Below are 18,523 nucleotides of genomic sequence, written 5' to 3'. Positions count from 1 at the left end.
TTTATTTTACTTTTTGAGACGGGGTCTTGCTCTGTCGCCCAGGCTGGAGTGCAGTGGCGTGATTTTGGCTCACTGCAACCTCTGCCTCCCAGCTTCAAGTGATTCCCCTGCCTCAGTCTCCCAAGTAGCTCGGATTATGCATGTGCACCACCACACCTGGCTAATTTTTGTATTTTGATAGAGACAGGGTTTCACCATGTTGGCCAGGCTGGTCGTGAACTCCTGACCTCAGTTGATCCACCCCACTTGGCCTCCCAAAGTACTGGGATTACAGGCATGAGCCACCATGCCCGGCTTCATTGCTTATTTTTGTCAGCTTTGCAAAGATCAGATAGTTGTAGGTGTGTGGTCTTATTTCTGGGCTCTCTATTCTGTTCCATTGGTCTATGTGTCGGTGTGTTTATCAGTGCCATGTTGTTTTGGTTATTGTAGCACTGTAGTATGGTTTGAAGTTGGGTAACAGGATGCTTCCAGCTTTGTTCTTTTTGCTTAGTATTGTCTTGGCTATTTGGGATCTTTTTTTTGGTTCCATATGAATTTTAAAATAGTTTTTTTCTACTTCTATGAAGTATGTCATTGGTAGTTTCATAGGAATAGCATTGAATCTATAAGTTGCTTTGAGCATTATGGCTCTTTTAATGATATTGATTCTTTCTATTCATGAGCATGGAATGTTTTTTCCACTTGTTTGTGTCATCTCTGATTTCTTTGAGCAGTGTTTTGTAGTTCTCCTTGTAGAGAACTTTCACCTCCCTGATTAGCTGTATTCCCAGGTATTTTATTCCTTTTGTGGCAATTGTGAATGGGATTGTGTTCCTGATTTGGCTCTTTGCTTGACTATTTTTTGTGTGTAGGAAGGCTAAGTGATTTTTGAACATTGATTTTGTGTCCTGAGACTTTGCTGAAGTTGTTTATCAGCTGAAGGAGCTTTTGGGCCAAGACTATGGGGTTTTCCAAGTATAGGAACATGTCATCTACAAACAGGGATCGTTTGACTACCTCTCTTTCTATTTGGATGCCCTTTATTTCTTTCTCTTGCCTGATTGCTCTGGCCAGGACTTCTAATTCTATGTTGAATAGGAGTGGTGAGAGAGGGCATCTTTGTTTTGTAACTGGACCCCCTCCTTACTTCATATATAAAAATTAACTCAAGATGGATTAAAGACGTAAACGAAAAGTGCAAAACTCCAAGAACCCTGGAAGACTGCCTGGGCAATACCATCTTAGACATAGGAATGGGCAAAAATTTCACAATGAAGATGCTAAAAGCAGTTGCAACAAAAGCAAAAATTGAGAAATGGATCTAATTATACTAAAGAGCTTCTGCATAGCAAATAAAACTATCAACAGAGTAAACAGACAACCTACAGAATGGGAGAAAATTTTTCCAAATTATGCATCTAACCAAGGTCTACTATCCAGCATCTATAAGGAACTTAAATTTACAAGAAAAAACAACCTCATTAAAAAGCAGGCAAAGGGCATAAACAGACACTTTTCAACAGAAGACGTACATGTGACCAACAAGCATATGAAAAAAGCCTAACATCACTGATCACTAGAGAAATGCAAATCAAAACCACAATGAGATGCCATCTCACACTAATCAGAATGGTTGTTATTAAAAAGTCAAAATATAATAGGTGCTGGTGAAGTTGCAGAAAAATAGGAACACTTATATACTGTTGGTGGGAGTGTAAACTAGTTCAATCATTGTGAGAAACAGTGTGATGATTCCTCAAAGACCTAAAAACAGAACTACCATTCAACCCAGCAATTCCATGACTGGGTATATACCCAGATGGATATAAATTGTTCTGTCATAAGGACACATACCTGCGTATGTTCATTGCAGCACTATTCACAATAGCAAAGACATGGAATCAATCTAAATGCCCATTGATGGTAGACTGGATAAAGAAAATGTGGTACATATACATGATAGAATACTATGCAGCCACCAAAAAGAATGAGATAATGTCCTTTTCAGGAACATGGATGGTGCTGGAAGCCATTATCCTTAGCAAACTAATGCAGGAACAGAAAACCTAATACTGCATGTTCTTACTTGTAAGTGAGAGCTAAATGATTAGAATTCATGGACACATAGAGAGGAATAACAGACACTGGAGCCTATCAGAGGGTGGAGGGTAGGAGGAGGGAGAGGATCAGGAAAAATAACTAATGGGTGCTAGGCTTAATACCTGGGTGATGAAATAATCTGTACAACAAACCGCCACGACACAAGTTTACCTGTGTAACAAACCTGCACATGTACCCCTGAACTTAAAATAAAAGTTAAAAAAAACCCCAAAAGGTGAAGTGTTGGTGAGGATGTGGGAATGTAAATTAGTACAGCAATTTTGGAAAATAGCCAAGGAAAATGTTTTATTGAGTCAGATGATGCTACCTTACAGCAATAGCTTCCAAAGTGGGGTGTCCTGAATAGCAGAAGTTCTCTTTACATTTTCAAACCTCATCTTTTTACTTTCTGATTTTGAGTTTCATAATGAACACGTATCAATACAATAGCACACTATGAATTTTATAAGTAAACAAATATGGGAAAAATAAGATATGTTCACTTTCCTGGCTGACCCCAGTTAGTCTAAACTATCAGTTATGGGATCCATTTGTTCTAAATATTGAAGGCACTGTTGCGGGGGGTGAGGAGGGTGAATGATAGACTTGAATTCCTTGAAGGAATAGAAATGTGACTACTATGCTAAAAAGCAGGCCCCATGGAATATAAATAGAGTATTCACTGTGCCTTTACATTTGTTTCCCTGGAGGAAATGTAAAACAAGTCTCAAGACTTTCTGGTCATTTCCAAGTCATAAAGGGCGACTAATTTATATAACCAGCCCAATGTCAATACCAAATGTGTGAGTTTCATTTCATCTCACAACTCCTCCCCTTTCCCAGTTCTGGCCCCATACAAGCCCGCTGCCTGCAGTAGGATGGAGGAAGATGGTTTCTTTTTCCTTCCCTCCCATTTATTTGTCTTTGTACATCTTAAAGCCAGCCTGAATTTCTGCTCCCTACAAGGTTGAAGCGGGTGGGTCAGGAGGTGGGGAGAGAACTAAGGAATATTGGCGTGAGTTGTTATTTTGTTTATCCTAACTATATAATGTTGGATAGCATGAGTTTTCCCAAAAGTACCAGTATAAGCAGTAAATGCTGTAACTGATCATGAATTGTTTACAGTGATTGAGTAGAATCATTGCATCTGGTCATGAATAGAAAAAGCACCTCCCAGACAGCTGGTCTGCTGTCAGGAGTGCAGCTTTAGGGGTCCCCAGACCCATTCTATTCACATCTCTTGACTTTATCAGCTGTGTGGTATATCTGTGGTTACAGGCTGATGTGGTTTGGCTGTGACCTCACTCAAATCTCATCTTGAATTGTAGCTCCCATAATTCCCACGTGTCATGGGAGATACCCAGTGGGGGGTAATTGAATCATGGGGGTGGGTCTCTCCTGTGCTGTTCTTGTGGTGATGAATAAGTCTCACGAGATCCGATGGTTTTATAAACGGGAATTCTCCTTCACAAGCTCTCTTGCCTGCTGCCATGTAAGAGGACCCTTTGCTCTTCCTTTGTCTTCTGCCATGATTGTGAGGCCTTCCCAGCCATGTGGAACTGTGAGTCCATTAAACCTCTTTGCTTTATAAATTACCCAGTCTTGGATATGCCTTTATTAGCAGCGTGAGAATGGGTTAATATGTGAACCACATTGTTATAGAGTTTCTGAAGGTCATTAAGAGGAGAAGTCCATGCCGTGGGCTGAGCTGGGACTCAAGAATCTCAAAGGCAACTCAGTGCAATCATCACGAAGGGCCCATCTTGAGCTCCTAAGGCAGGGCAGGGCTGGGTCTTATGGAGACATGTGACTTTCAGGTAATCCAGTGAGCACTTGTGTTTTCCTCCTATAATTCTTGAGGAATGGATATTGTTCTATTTTCAGATAGTATAATAATAAGCACCTGGAAAATACTATATGACCCCAAACAACAGGTAAAATGTCAAAAAACCCTTTTATCTACACGAAGTTAGACAACAAGTTCAAATAATCTTATCCATTTATTCATTCTCTTCCAATACAATCATGTATCATTTAATGATGGGGATGAGTTCGGAGGAAGGAGTTGTTAGGAGATTTTGTCATGGTGCAAACATCCTCAAGTATACTTATGCCAACCTCAGTGGTATAGCCTACTACACATCTAGGCTTGTATATACAGCCTATTGTTCCTAGACTATAAACCTGCACAGCATGTTACTATCCTGAATACTGCAGGCGACTATAATATAATGGTAAGTATTTGTGTATCTAAACATACTTCAACATAGAAAAGGCACAGTGAAAATATGGTATGAGAGATAAGAAATGGTCCACCTGTACAAGGCACTTGCCGGAATGGAGCTTGCAGGACTGGAAGTTGCTCTGGGTGAGTCAGCGAATGGGTGATGAGTGCATGTGAAGGCCTAGGGCATTATTGTATGCTACTGTAAGCTTTATAAACACTGTGCACTTAGGATACACTAAATTTATTAAAAATTCTTCTTTCTTCAATCAATAATAAATTAACATTAGCTTACTGTATTTTTTTTAACTTTATAAACTTTAATTTTTTTTTAGAGATAGGGTCTTGCTCTGTTGGTCAGGCTGGAGTGCAGTGACACAATCATAGTTCACTACAACATTGAACTCCTAGGCTTAAGCAATCCTCACACCTCAGCCTCCTGAGTAGCTAGTACTGCAGATGCACACTACTGCACCCAGCTAGTTTTAAAATTTTTTGTAGTGACTGGGTTCTGCTATATTGACCGGGCTGGTCTTGAACTCCTGACTCAAGCAATCCTCCTGCCTCGGCCTCCCAGAGTGCTGGGATTATAGGTGTGAGCTACTGCACTTGGCCTAAACTTTAATTTTTAAAATCTTCTTGACTGTTTTATAATAACACTTAGTTTAAAACACAAACACATTGTACAGCTGTAAAAAAATGTTTTCTTTCTTTACATTCTTATTCTACACACTTTTTTTCTGTTTAGGTTTTTAAAAACATTTTAGGCTGAGCGCGGTGGCTCATGCCTATAATCCCAGCACTTTGGGGGGCCGAGGCAGGCGGATCACGAGGTCAGGAGATCAAGACCATCTTGGCTAACACGGTGAAACCCCGTCTCTACTAAAAATATTAAAAAATTAGCCGGATGTGATGGTGGGCACCTGTAGTCCCAGCTACTCGGGAGACTGAGGCAAGAGAATGGCGTGAACCCAGGAGGCGGAGCTTGCAGTGAGCCAAGATCACACCACTGCACTCCAGCCTGGGCAACAGAGCGAGACTCTGTCTCAAAAAAAAAAAAAAAAAAAAAAAAAAAAGTTTTTAAACTTTTTTTAAAAATCAAAGTCACAAACACATGCATTAGCCTAGGCCTACTGAGGGTCAGGATCATCAGTGTCACTGTCTTCCGCTTCCACATCTTGTCCTACGGGAAGGTCCTCAGAGGCAGTAACACCCATGGAGCTGTCATCTCCTCTGATAACAATATGGGCTTCTGGAAGACTCCAGAAGGACCTGCCTCCTGCCTAATGCTGTTTTACAGCTAATATTTTTTTATAGTAGAAGGAGTACACTAAAATAATGATAAAAACTGTAGTAAAGTAAATATATAAACCAGTCATATAGTCATTTATTATCATAATCAATGATTATGTACTGTACATAATTGTATGTGCTAGACTTTTCTACAACTGGTGGCACGATAGGTTTGCTTACGCCAGCATCACCACACACGTGAGGAATGTGTTGTGCTGTGACATTAGGGCAGCTACAATGTCAGTAGGTGATAGGAATTTTCCAGCTCCATTATAACCTTACAGGACCACCGTCATATGTGCAGTATAAAACATCATTACGTGGTGCATGACCATATTTACTGAGCACCAAATATGTGCCCAGGCAGTGTGCTAGGGACTGGAAGGGACCTCAAAGTCTAGTAAAAAAACCACAACACTAAAACAATATGTGTGATTCAAAGTGACGTGTCCTGTAATAGCTGGTTGCCTACCTACTCCCCAGAGAGAAATTAAACCTGCTTGCTTAACTTATTAATTTTATATTCATGTACTTGCAGTATAAAAACATACTTTAAAACATATTAGGAGTATATGATGTTATCTGTAGTGATAGGCTATTTAATGTTCTCTTCATTGAGTTCTAAAAAATTGGGATAGAGTGTAACAAAATGGGGAAGGGAGGGTTAGCGTAAACTCTTCTTTGATGTCTATGCTGTGGATCAGAAAACTCATAAATATGTCAACAATTGGATTTTCTCCTAATATGAAAACAACTATTTGGCTTCTTTTGCAAATGTGAAAAGTTAATCAAAAATATAAAACTTCTTCTTTCCACTAAAACTAGGGCACAATCATTCTTTTCCTCTTATTGGAGTCCAAATGGGTTTCCATAATCTTCAGATCTAGTAGTTGTATTTATTGATGACATAAATGGAAAGACTAAAAGATAAAGTTAAGAAAAATTCAGTGGTTTATGGTTTCAACTCTACTGATAATTTTGTATATAAAGGGATTCTAAATTAGACTGTATACACATTTGCCATTTGAGTTCCAATCATTTTAGCAATAGATCAAAAGATCTTAATGCCTGATAGTTGACAGATTACTTCCAAATATTTCTTTTTATTTTTGTGAAAGAAAGCCAAAGTCCTTTTCTCAACATGACAGTCACAATTTTGTCAACAATCTACCACTTATTTACAAAGGTTTAAAATCTGATAATAGATATTTACCTGGACTATACAATGTCTCAGTGGGAGCAATAGTGGTTTACAATGGGTCTGAAAATGTTGCGAAATAGTCAAAACTGGCATTGCAGCAATTCATTTCCAAAAACACACTAGACTCGTGAGTTTTGGTTTTTAAGTTTATATAGCTTGCTTCTGGTGTTAATGTTCTCCACACCTAAGGTGCCAACATGCATGGCTACTCTTCGTCCCCAGAGAAACATTGCTGATTTGTACCAAATTTCAATGATGTGTCAAGCAAACTGTCATTTTGGAATGACAGTAAGCACTCCTTCAACAACAGCGCTTTATTTCGTCCAAAACCTTTGGGCCGCACGATTCTGATCTTTATCACTCTTTCAGTACCTGTCATTCATTATCAGCTTGTGCTCCTGGAGCCCCAGGAACTGTCAACTACTGACAAAATAATGGAGCAAAATAGCAAGAAGAACCTGCAGTTTCTACATCATTGCATTTAATCTTTGCACCAACTCTTTGATGTGGAAATTGTCCCAATTTTATAGATTCAGCTTAAAGACCCTGATTTGTCCAAGATCACACAACCACTAGGAGGTATAATGTTCAAACAAAAATGTCTGAAAAAGACTGGGTGTGGTGGCTCACGCCTGTAATCCCATCACATTGGGAGGCCGAGATGGGCGGATCACCTGAGGTCAGGAGTTTGAAACCAGCTTGGGCAACATGGTGAAACCCTGTCTCTACTAAAAATAGAAAAATTAGCTGGGTGTGGTGGTGTATGCCTGTAATCTCAGCTACTCGGGAGACTGAGACATGAGAATCACTTGAACCCTGTGAGGCAGAGGTTGCAGTGAGCTGAGATCACATCGCTGCACTCCAGCGTGGGTGGCAGAGTGAGACTCCATCTCAAAAAAAAAAAAAAAAAAAAAAAAAAAATCTGAAAAGATAGATTACTTGGCCTCACTCATAGTAAAAAAGTGTCAGTTAAAAATGCATGGAGAGATACTATTTTGAAAAGCGTCAAAAAGTTCAAAGATCCATCATATTTGTAAGGATATGGGAGTTTAAATTGTACAGGCATTATGAAGGCATTTGGCTACATCTACCAAAATTAACATTGCACATATTTACTCACGTGTAAATTGACTTATGTACAAATTCACTAATTGTAGCATTGTTGATAATCGTAAAAGATTAGGAACACACCTAATTGCCATTAATGAGGAACTGGTAAAATAAAGTAGAAGTCCTCTGTGTCATGGAATACTATGCAGTCATCAAAAATGAGGAAGATATTTATGTAGTGAAATAGAAAGATATCCAAGATATATTGCTAATGAAAACAAAAAACGTGGCACAAATAAGGTGCATGTTACTATCTGGGTCTTTTAAAAAGGGGGTGTGGAAGAATGTGTGTGTGTGTATTTTCTTCAATATGCGTAGAATATCTCTAGAAGGAAATTTAAAAACTGGTGACCTCAGTTGTCTCCAGAGAGGGAAAATTGGTGGGTTGCAGGCAGAGGTGAAAGATTTTCCCACTATGGCTTTGAAAATATCTTTTCAAGTTTAAAGCACCAACTGCATTATATATCGAAAGTAAACAAAATAAAATTTTAAAATGAAATGACATCTGTAAAACACTTGATAGATGTTCAGTTAACAGCCATCAGGATTTATTAGTAATTGTGGTTTTTGTCATTAAAAGTAATTTTAAAAGTAATGGTTTTGCCATTAGTTTTAATGACAAAAACCACAATTACTTATGCACCAACCAAATACCTTATGCTTCTGGTGAGGGCATCTCTCAGAAGAGAGATCACGAGTAAAGAACACTAGAAAGGATGTTTAATATTATTTCCCTTTTTAAAACTGGTGGTTGTCAAACCAGTCTAAATGAAAAGTCTCCAGAACTGATGATTATGTTCATATAGCAGTAGTTTGGAGTGAACAGAAATCATCTTCACCATCAACCTAGCTCCGAAAGAGGCCAATCCAATCTGGTTCCCTTCGCCAACCACCTTCCTCCCAATCTATACGTTGGGGTGATCCACTACAAAGCTCTCAAGAATATACACAATGCTACTACAGTCATTGTGAGTGAGATCTGAAGGGAGCATAGGCTAGGACTCATGAGGTTATAGTTCAGAGTTTCTACTGAAATTCCTTTCAACAAAGTGAAGAGTACACCACTGGGGTTACAAGTGTTACCGACTACTTAGCTAGTGCTAGATTACCCAAAAAAGTAACCAAGTCTCATGGGCAGAGGTGGGAAAATCTGTTAAGCACATAGTGAAGGATGAATCTGGGCTGATTGGAAAACATTTGTTTGAATGAATGTAGCATTTATTTCCAAGAATAAGCATGTCCAGACTGATTGAGCAAGAGTTATATTTAGTTCAGTCGTTCTTATGTCCATTTTGAGAAAGCTAAACCAGCATGCCAGAAGGGGTCAAAGATCACGTTTTGCATGAAAGAAAGGCCAATGGAACTGGGACTGTTAGACTTAAACTTTCGGGTATTTTACACTAGGACTTAGAAATGACTTTATTCCTTTTTGTATTTTCTGTCTCTAGCATTGCAAGCAGCAAGAAGGTGAATTTTTGGTATTTGGAATACTCTCTCCTCATTTTTCCTTTGGGAAAATCATTAGCCTATCTGATTTGACTGCTATTGAATATATTCCATGACATCCATAAGTCTACCTTCAGGCATTGCATGTGCTTGTGCATTACATATGATTAATTGCTTGCATAAGAACAATGATGAACCCTGCAGAGGGGAGGAGGGATGTGAAGAACAGCTTACTTAGGCATTCCAGGCGCTAACAAGGGATGGTTTGATACAGCTCATTCTTGTTTTGAATTTTCATGCCTCTTGAGAAAGAAAGGAGCAGAAAATGCTTTGCATGGTGCTATGTCCTCCCAGGTCCTAATGTTTTCTTTTTTGTATTTTGTCAGTTCTCTAAGTAGGGATTTTCTTAGTTTAATATAATTTCCATTTTTAAAATTCAAATACCTACATATGAGGTGGGAGTGGAAATTAATCAGAAGCATTCCTATAACCTGCAGACTCAAATTAAGTCCTTGAGCAAGCTGGCATTTTGATGAGATGAGGATTCAGCGGGTGGGACAGTTGTACATTTGAACTCTGGGTACACTGCCGAAAGCGAGGCCTGAGAAGGTTGTGTTGAGGAAGGAGTGTCAGTGACTGAGCCTGTTGGAAACGGAGGCTGAGAGAGTTGAGGACACATATGTAAGGGAGAATACATTGATTGGTCAGGTGTTTTTTTTCTGCTGTGAGTTTCGATTAGAATTTTGGGTCTCATTAAGTGACCCATGTTGAATAGAGGTTGGGTAGAGCTGGCTTGGAAAGCCCTCAGTGAAGAGATGAGCGCAACAGTATGATAAGCAAGTAGATGTGAATTCAGGACAGGAAATGGAGAAGGACAGGGTGAAAAAAGGGAACAAATTTACAATTTGTGCCATTAGCCATTTATTAGAATTTGGTATAAGAATTTGTGGACTTACTGTTTCCGTCTGGATTTAAGGTACAAAAACCTACTGGCTAGTGTCACCAAAAGTGATGTTTTTATTCAATTGTCAACCAAAAGTTTTACACTAAATTCTTTTGAATCTTTGAATGTTTATATTATTCCCAATAATCTTTCCAATTCTTTTAAAAGGCTGATTTTTAGGAAGGCTAGCACTTTTTGATCACAAAATAGTTTCCCCGATAAGTATGATAGCTTCAATATCTTTCAAATTAGATTCTTTTGGAAATTGAACTATATCAAACAAAATAAAACAAGTAGGGTTTTTTTTTTTTGTTGTTGTTAAAGGTATTATTATATTTGCAGGTTTGTACAATTTAGCAGATACAGGAAGGGTTTAAATTGTTTCTTTAGCTAGAATGTTCAGTTCAAATTATACAGATATAAGCCTGAGACCTAAATGAACTCTCTTCTGAGGACTAATGAATGGAAGGTAGATTACTCATTTCTTCATGTTCAAAAGACAAATTATGTCTCTGAACACAGTTGTTTCAATGTTTTTAACTTACAGTCTCAAACTCTTCCCATTTCTTTATCAGTGAATTGGGAAATGTGGAGGCAGTCTTGTTGTAGTTTCCAAAGATTTAGGCATTTTTGAGACTCTAAGAATAGTTCCTTGAGCCACCAATTTGTCCCTTAATTTTATTTAAGCCGAGCAAGGCCCATCTGACTTCTTTCAAGTCAGAAGAATGCAGCATCTACCCAGAGAGGCTGAGGGTGGGATAGAAAGAAGGAGGCACTCCAAGTTTGGAGACACAGATTCTAGTCCAGTTCCTTAAGCTGCATGACCTTCAGCAAGTCTCCCATGTTGTTCGGGGCCACAGTTTCTTTATAAGTGCAATGCAGAGTTTGGACTCAACAACTTATAAAGAAATATTCATTCTAATGGTCTATTATGTGAAAAGAATGTGAGTTGTTCTAGAAAATATGAATCTGCTCCCCGATTGTACTCCAAGCTCTGGTTCTAAATTTCAGTTATTGTAGTTACTTCTTTTGAGGTCAATCATTGAGGAAGTCAGTTAATGCAGAGATGATGTCTGGAAGGAGTTTACAAGTTTGTTGTTCAAATAGTATTTGTTGGGGGCCAACTAAAACTACACATCAGGGATTGTGCTCACATTGGACTAGTGTCTTTGGAAAACACAGTCCTTGTGTGTCCTTTTTGAATTTACAGGCCAACTTCGGGAAGCAGAGAGACAAATAGGAAATCCAACAGCATGATAAGTAGTACAATGGGAATGTTTAGGGAGACATGAGCACTCAACAGGATATCGAGGAAGGTTTCCTGGTGGCTGTGATGTCTCAAGGGAGACTTGAAGCATGAGTAGGAGTGTGTCAGATGAAAAGGAAGTGGAGGAAGATTTCAGGTAGAGTAACTTGCATACATGAACATTTAGACCCAGAGACAGTCCAGAGGGACTGAGGAACTTAAAAGAAATCCAGTATGGGAGGAGTATAGTACCTGTTGGGGAGGGTGGGGACTCTTGATAAAGCAGGATAATAATTCAAGTTCTTTGGCTCTTGAGTTACTTTGGGACAAGTTGAGCTTCAGGTAGCTAGTACATAGTAGGAGCTTAATAAATATTTATTGAATGAATGAACATGTAAGTAAAATGTCTAATAGGTACCTGGAAATGTGGACTTCCTAGTCAGGAAAGAGAGGTTGGATGGAGATTTCTATTTTGAAGTTTTCAACGTATATATGAAAGTAAAAACACAAGGAGTGGTTGTGATCATCCAGGAGAAGGTATGCAGAGGAGGAAAGAGGGTCTAGGGGCTGAATCCTGGGGCACCCACACCTGAGAAGAGGAAGAGGAAGAGGGGCTCTCAGAAGAGCCTGAGCAGGAAGGGCCATTGTAATAGGACTAAACACTAAAGCCCTAGAAGTCAGCTCTCTGGGGGCAGAGGTTTTTGTTTTGTTTATTTTGGGATGCCTGCTGTTGACCAGATTATGCCCCCAGACCCACCCACATTCACATATTGAAGCCCTAACCCTCAATGTAACTGTATCTGGAGACAGGGTCTTTGGGAGGTAATTACGGTTAAACGAGGTTATAAGGGTGGGACCCTACACTGATAGGACTGTGGCCTTATAAGAAGTGCTCTCTCTCTTTCTGTCCTCCTCCTTCTACCCCCTCCAGGGTCCACCCCCACCCCACACTGAGAAAATAAATCACTGTTGTTTAAGTCACCCAGTATGGGGTTTTGCTATAGTAGCCTGAGCTGACCAAAACAGTTCTCGACACTTAGGAATGGTCCTGGTAAATACAGCTAATCAATATTTTTTTTGAGTGAATTGAATGAATGAGTCATTCATTGGCATGCTTATGAATGCATTCCTCCCTCCGCAGTGTGATTGTCATTGAGCAGGTTGGGAGAAGGGAGGAGCTCTTGCAAGCATGGAAGTCCTGGGTGCTTAGGGAGAATGGGAGGGTGCTGTGGACACAAAATTGGAAGAAAGAGCTGAAAAGGCTGAAAAGGTTGAAAATGCTAAACTGCTCAAATCTCCTCTCTCTCTCTCTTTTTTAAATAATTTGGCTAGGCTGGCTCTGAAATCGGGGATGGTTCTTGGTTGATTATGTAGTGTGTGTGTGTGTGTGTGTGTGTGTGTGTAAAGGCCCTTCTTAACATTAGATAGGACTATCGGAATCTAAGTGAATTTAGGCACAATCTAGATATTGCTCTTCATAGAGAAATAATACTCTAAGCTGGCAATGAAATTCCTCAAGTAAACAACAGATAAAGGGAAGGAGAGGGACACAGTGTAATAATAATTGAAATAATTGGAATTCTTGTATCACTCATGGCACTTATAGTGAAAGTACTTTTTAAATTGTCTTCTATTACATGCAACATAGGTACATTATATAAAAAGATCCTAAAATATTGTTAAAAAGAAATTTTCCCAGAAAATGTAAGATAAAAGTTAACTAAATTCTATTAAGCTTGCAAGTTAACTCCAAATCATTCATTGACTCATAATCAAGAACAGTCTTGCTGCCTGACAACCAAAAAATTCAAACTGTCTTCATCAAGTCCTGGGTGGGAAGCCAGGAAATGGGATCTGAGATCACAGGCTTTGTGAGAGTCAGGGTCTTTGGCTTGACTCTTGGTCACAAATCATGCCTTTTCTTCCTTGGAGAGATAGTGGGAAAGAAAAGGCTGTTTCAAAACATGTTAAAGAATACTGATTCCACTTGGCTTCTTGTTAACGTGTGCCCTTGCAGACTTGGGTAAAACCTGATCCTGTTAAAAGTCATTGTACTTAAAAAGATTCATGACTAGAGTGTTAGGACAATTCTGTGGCCTTGAGGGTCCCATTGCAGCAAGAGGAGTCTGACTGAGAAGAGGGTAGCTCTGTCCTTTGATGCCCAGTAACCTGCATGCCCAGCACCTTGCTGGCTGTGCCATTGGTAGGAAATGCAGTATATACACTTCAATTTGTAAGAGATCATGGTCCAAAGAGATCATAGATTTATTTTGCCACCTGGCCCAGAGGGTGATAGAACTTCGGACAATGGTTGCCTATAGGGGTTGGGAGTTTATTGGAATGGGACACAAAGGGAAATTTCTGCGGTGATGGAAATACTCTATACTTTCATTGGGATAGTTGTTACATGGACATATCCATCTGTCACATTCATCAAATGGTATGCTTTAGATACATGTATTTCATTGTATATAAATTTTGCCTCAAAAAACAAAAACTCAAGGTCAGGTGAAAAAAGTCTAGGAACTAATCAAAAACCCTTAAAATAAGTGACCAAACTATTTGTGAAAATGAGCAGAAACTTAAAGGGAAATTCTTCGTTATTTTTCCACATTAGAGGAAAATTGATGGTATCAGATAAATGCTCAAAAATAAACTTCCAAACAGAGCATTTATAATCAGTACAATAATAAGTTTGAACACAGCCAAACCTTCATGTCTCAGAGTAAAGGAACCATTTCTTTTATGGTATAAGCTATTATGGAGATAGTTCCACATTTATTTTCTTTCATGTTTCTTTTGGAGGAATAATGTTGTTGTAAATGTAAAAAGCTTTTAAAGGAGCTAGAGAAGAAGCTATGTTTGGTCATAGTATTATCTGCTTACGAACTAAAAATTCAGAGCTCTCTTGTGAATCATGCTGCCAAGAATTGCAGACTTAAGCCTCGAGATTGTATGAATTTAAATTTTGACTTTATGACCTCAGTCAGCATAAAGATACAAAGATAATCTTCCATCAAAAACAGTTTTGAAAATGTTGGAATGGGCTGGGCGCGACGGCTCATGCCTATAATCCCAGCACTTTGGGAGGCTGAGGCAGGTGGATCACCTGAGGTCAGGAGTTCAAGACCAGCCTGGTCAACATGGTAAAATTCCGTCTCAACTAAACATACAAAAAAATTAGCTGAGCATGGTGGCAGACACCTGTAATCCCAGCTACTTCAGGAGGCAGAGGCAGGAGAATTGCTTGAACCCGGGAGGCAGATGTTGCAGTGAGCCGAGATTGCACCAGTACACTCCAGCCTGGGTGACAAAAGTGAAACTCTCAAAAAAAAAAAAAAAAAAAAAAAAAAATGGTAGAATGTCACATGGAAAGTTAACTTTTAGAGATAGTAATCCAGACACCTATAATATTATGTTGTCCTTTTAAGTATCTATATCAATAAATTAACCAACATTTGATGACCTAACGTGGCCAGGGACAGGGCTGGGTGCTCATAATTCCCGAATAATTCTAGCCAGACCTTGTCCTCAAGGAGCTTATGAGCAGGGTGAAGGGATAAAAACCAGATAAATAACTCTAATTCAGGAAGAATGTGATAAATGCATGATAACTACCACTAGAATTCCGAGGAGAGGAAATTTTCTTTGAATAGAGACTAAAGGAAGGAATAATGAATGTGGTAGCATTTGGGCTGGACCTATTGCAAGAGTCATGCTCTCCCCTGACAAGCCAAGAAAGTGGGGATTCAAGGTAGAAGGAAAGAAAAGCTCTGAGTTCTTTGAGTATTAAAATTTTGCTTGGCTGAAGCATAGGTTACAGTCGGAGGAGATGGATTGGGAAGGATCATTACGGGCGGAGAGGAAGCCCTGAACTCATGGGGGAAGCTATGATTTGGGTTCAAGGCAGAGCTGGGTCATGTCAAGATGGATCCTGAAGCAGTAAAAAAGTCCAAGAAAGTAAACCGGTCACAGGGTTTAGGATGAAGTCTGGGAGGAAAGGGCAGAGAGATCCTTAGGAGGCTCTTAGGACAGGTAAGGTAATAGGTCTCAAAGGGAGTGGCAGAAATGAAATGGAAAAAGAGAGATTGTAAAGCTAGAAGGCCCAGGAACTGCCTCTTGATTAGGTGTGGAAGGCAAGGGAAAATCAGCCCTCGAAGAAGACAGTGAGATTTTAATCTGGATGACTGGAGAGACAGTAATGCTGGGCACAGACAGAGGGAAGTTGAGAGGAACACCATGTTTGAGAATGGTGACTCATATTTGAACAATCCAGCAATGCCCAGCAGACTGCTGGAAAAGTGGGGCTGAAGATATATTCAATGGCGGAGCCAGAGCAATCTTTATCCTTCTTCACCTGGGAGAACCAGTAAGTCATGGCTGGAGTGTGTGTATCCAGCAAGAGAGGTTGGGGAGGGAAGCAAAGAGAGCTGGGAACCTAAGAGTGAAGTTTTTGCCAAAGGCATGAGAGAAAAGTCGGCGTAGCACAGTATACTTTCCCACCCAAGCTCACCTGCTCAGGGACAAGGCTCACCAAGATGAGTCTGGAAGAGAATGCTGGAAAGAAAACTGACTTTATTGAACTTCTTGGACTAACTTTGATTGTAAATCTCTGAACAATCAAAGCCTATGAGGAGACAGCCAACCTTCTTATTCTTCCTATGTCAATAGTGAACAATTGCAGATCTCCTTTCCTTTTTTTCTCCTTTCCCCTCTTCCTCTCTCCTCCCTCCCTGAATGCTCTTGGTTTTTTTTTGGACTGGTCTAGAACATGGGTGGCCATTGTTGACCTACAGGAGGGACCACTGTCACCAACAAAGGGTAACGATCTTTCTTTTCAATATTTATTTATATCCAATATTTATTTTCAATACTGACTATGGAGAGAGCTCTCCTGTGCTCCAACACTGCAATATTGGGGGTCTTTCAAAGCACCAAGATATATATTTGCCATCTGGCATCATTAACATTTTTATGACTTTCTACTTCTTTCTTTGTACTGGTCTCAAGAGCCACTCATAAATCTCTCAGTAACTGCATAGTGTCCCAGGGCCAGAGACCGGCCACTCCTGGCATTGTGATTAGAGTCATTTAATATCCAAGGTGGTGACTAATGTCTGGCAACAGAGGCTCCATTGGGTGTCATGTGTCCTGGGGCCCTGAGCGTGGGCACTCTAGGAGCACCTCATTATTGCATGTTAGTACTATGGCCAAGAGAAACGTTGAGAAAGTGGTCAAGAGGTGGATCCATGTGAACGCCACTGGAAAACGAGAGGCCTCTTTCCCGATCACTGTCAGTGCAACTCGAAAGCCTAAAATCAGTTGAAAACAAAGGTATCTACCTTTATCTTATGTTCATATCCTAGGCTTTTGATAATATGTATTTTTCACATGTTTACAGAAAGCAGTCAACTGAGCTATTCGTGGAAACGTTTGTGGGTTTGGTTAACGAAGTGGAGGAGTATTACATTTCAGCTGGAAACACATCCCTAGAATGCCAAAACATTTATTCCAAAGTCTGGTTTCCTGGTGCAATCGGAGGCATGGCAATGCCTCTGTTCAGAGACTGGGGTCTAGGGCCAGTAAGGCATTTGATCCACATGTATCCCAGAAGGCTTTTATTGTTAAATTATATTCTTTCGGAAAAACCACCCATGTCCTATTTTGTAAACTTGATATCCATACACTTTTGACTGGCATTCTATTTTAGCCGTAAGAGTATGATTCACAGCAAGCCTGTTTTTCCTCTTGCTTGGGGTGGCAGCGGAAAGCATAGGGTACTTTCCAGCCTCCAAGGGTAAGGGGCAAAGGGGCTGGGGTTTCTCCTCCCCAGTACAGCTTTCTCTGGCTGTGCCACGCTGCTCCCTGTGAGCAGACAGCAAGTCTCCCCTCACTCCCCACTGCCATTCATCCAGCGCCGTGCAGTAGCCCAGCTGCGTGTCTGCCGGGAGGGGCTGCCAAGTGCCCTGCCTACTGGCTGCTTCCCGAATCCCTGCCATTCCACGCACAAACACATCCACACACGCTCTCTGCCTAGTTCACACACTGAGCCACTCGCACATGCGAGCACATTCCTTCCTTCCTTCTCACTGTCTCGGCCCTTGACTTCTACAAGCCCATGGAACATTTCTGGAAAGACGTTCTTGATCCAGCAGGGTAGGCTTGTTTTGATTTCTCTCTCTGTAGCTTTAGCATTTTGAGAAAGCAACTTACCTTTCTGGCTAGTGTCTGTATCCTAGCAGGGAGATGAGGATTGCTGTTCTCCATGGGGGTACGTGTGTGTCTCCTTTTTCTTTCATGACTTGTAGGATTCTTTGTGCCATTTGCATATAATTTGGCAGGTTCAGATTTTTTAAGAGCCCTATGAAGTGCTTTTTGCGTGTGTTTTAAAAAGGCATTTGAAAATTGAAAGTGTGATTTATGGAAACTAAATCATCTGTGAAAAATTGCTTTGGAAAGTAATGATTGCTGGCCATAAAGGGAAATATCTGTGATGTACCTAATGTGTTTTTAACCCTTTAGTTGCTGACAATCTATAGTCATTAATGCTAAACTCGATTTTGGCTTCATATTAAATCAGCTAATCTGTATATTGTCCGACAATGGTCTGTTTTTGTAGGAATTAGATAAAATGTATACTTGATATAAAATATTCAAAAATGTAACTATTAGTAACAGTAAGCTTGGCATTTAGATATACCATGAACACTTTGTCAGGTACTCTGTTGGGTGTTTGGGATAGCAATTAAAATAAAGTATTGATAGTTGTACCAGAGTCTATTAGGCTGCAGCAAAGGAAGTTTATTAAAAAGTATAAACTCTCCAAGATTATAGATGCATGACATACTTTCCGTATTTTTTGTGTCCTTAATATGTATATGTATGTGTGTGTGTGCGTATGTGTGTGTGCATGCTTAACTTTTAATTCAGTTAAAAACTTTTTTCTATTTGTTTTTCATCTGGATATTTGATTCTGCA

At 39.8% G+C, this 18,523-nt stretch overlaps 1 protein-coding gene across 13 annotated transcripts in view; it reads left to right on the top strand.

The window, feature by feature from the left end:
* The window catches only part of ESR1 (estrogen receptor 1), a 435,454-nt gene that overhangs the window by 132,240 nt on the left and 284,691 nt on the right, over positions 1 to 18,523 (top strand). The window contains exon 1 of one of the 13 annotated variants that reach the window (XM_050786859.1): positions 559 to 17,701. The exons of 11 other annotated variants lie outside the window; for them this stretch is intronic. The gene's annotated coding sequence lies outside the window, so the exon portion shown is untranslated. Of the gene's footprint in view, positions 1 to 558; positions 17,702 to 18,523 lie in introns of those variants that run through there. One more of the 13 variants, XM_050786867.1, reaches the window with a different exon arrangement.

This window comes from Macaca thibetana, chromosome 4, assembly GCF_024542745.1.
Source record: "Macaca thibetana thibetana isolate TM-01 chromosome 4, ASM2454274v1, whole genome shotgun sequence".
NCBI classification, from domain to species: Eukaryota; Metazoa; Chordata; class Mammalia; order Primates; family Cercopithecidae; genus Macaca; species Macaca thibetana.
The sequence above is the reverse complement of the archived record's forward strand: the minus strand, read 5'-3'. Positions and strand labels throughout refer to the sequence as shown.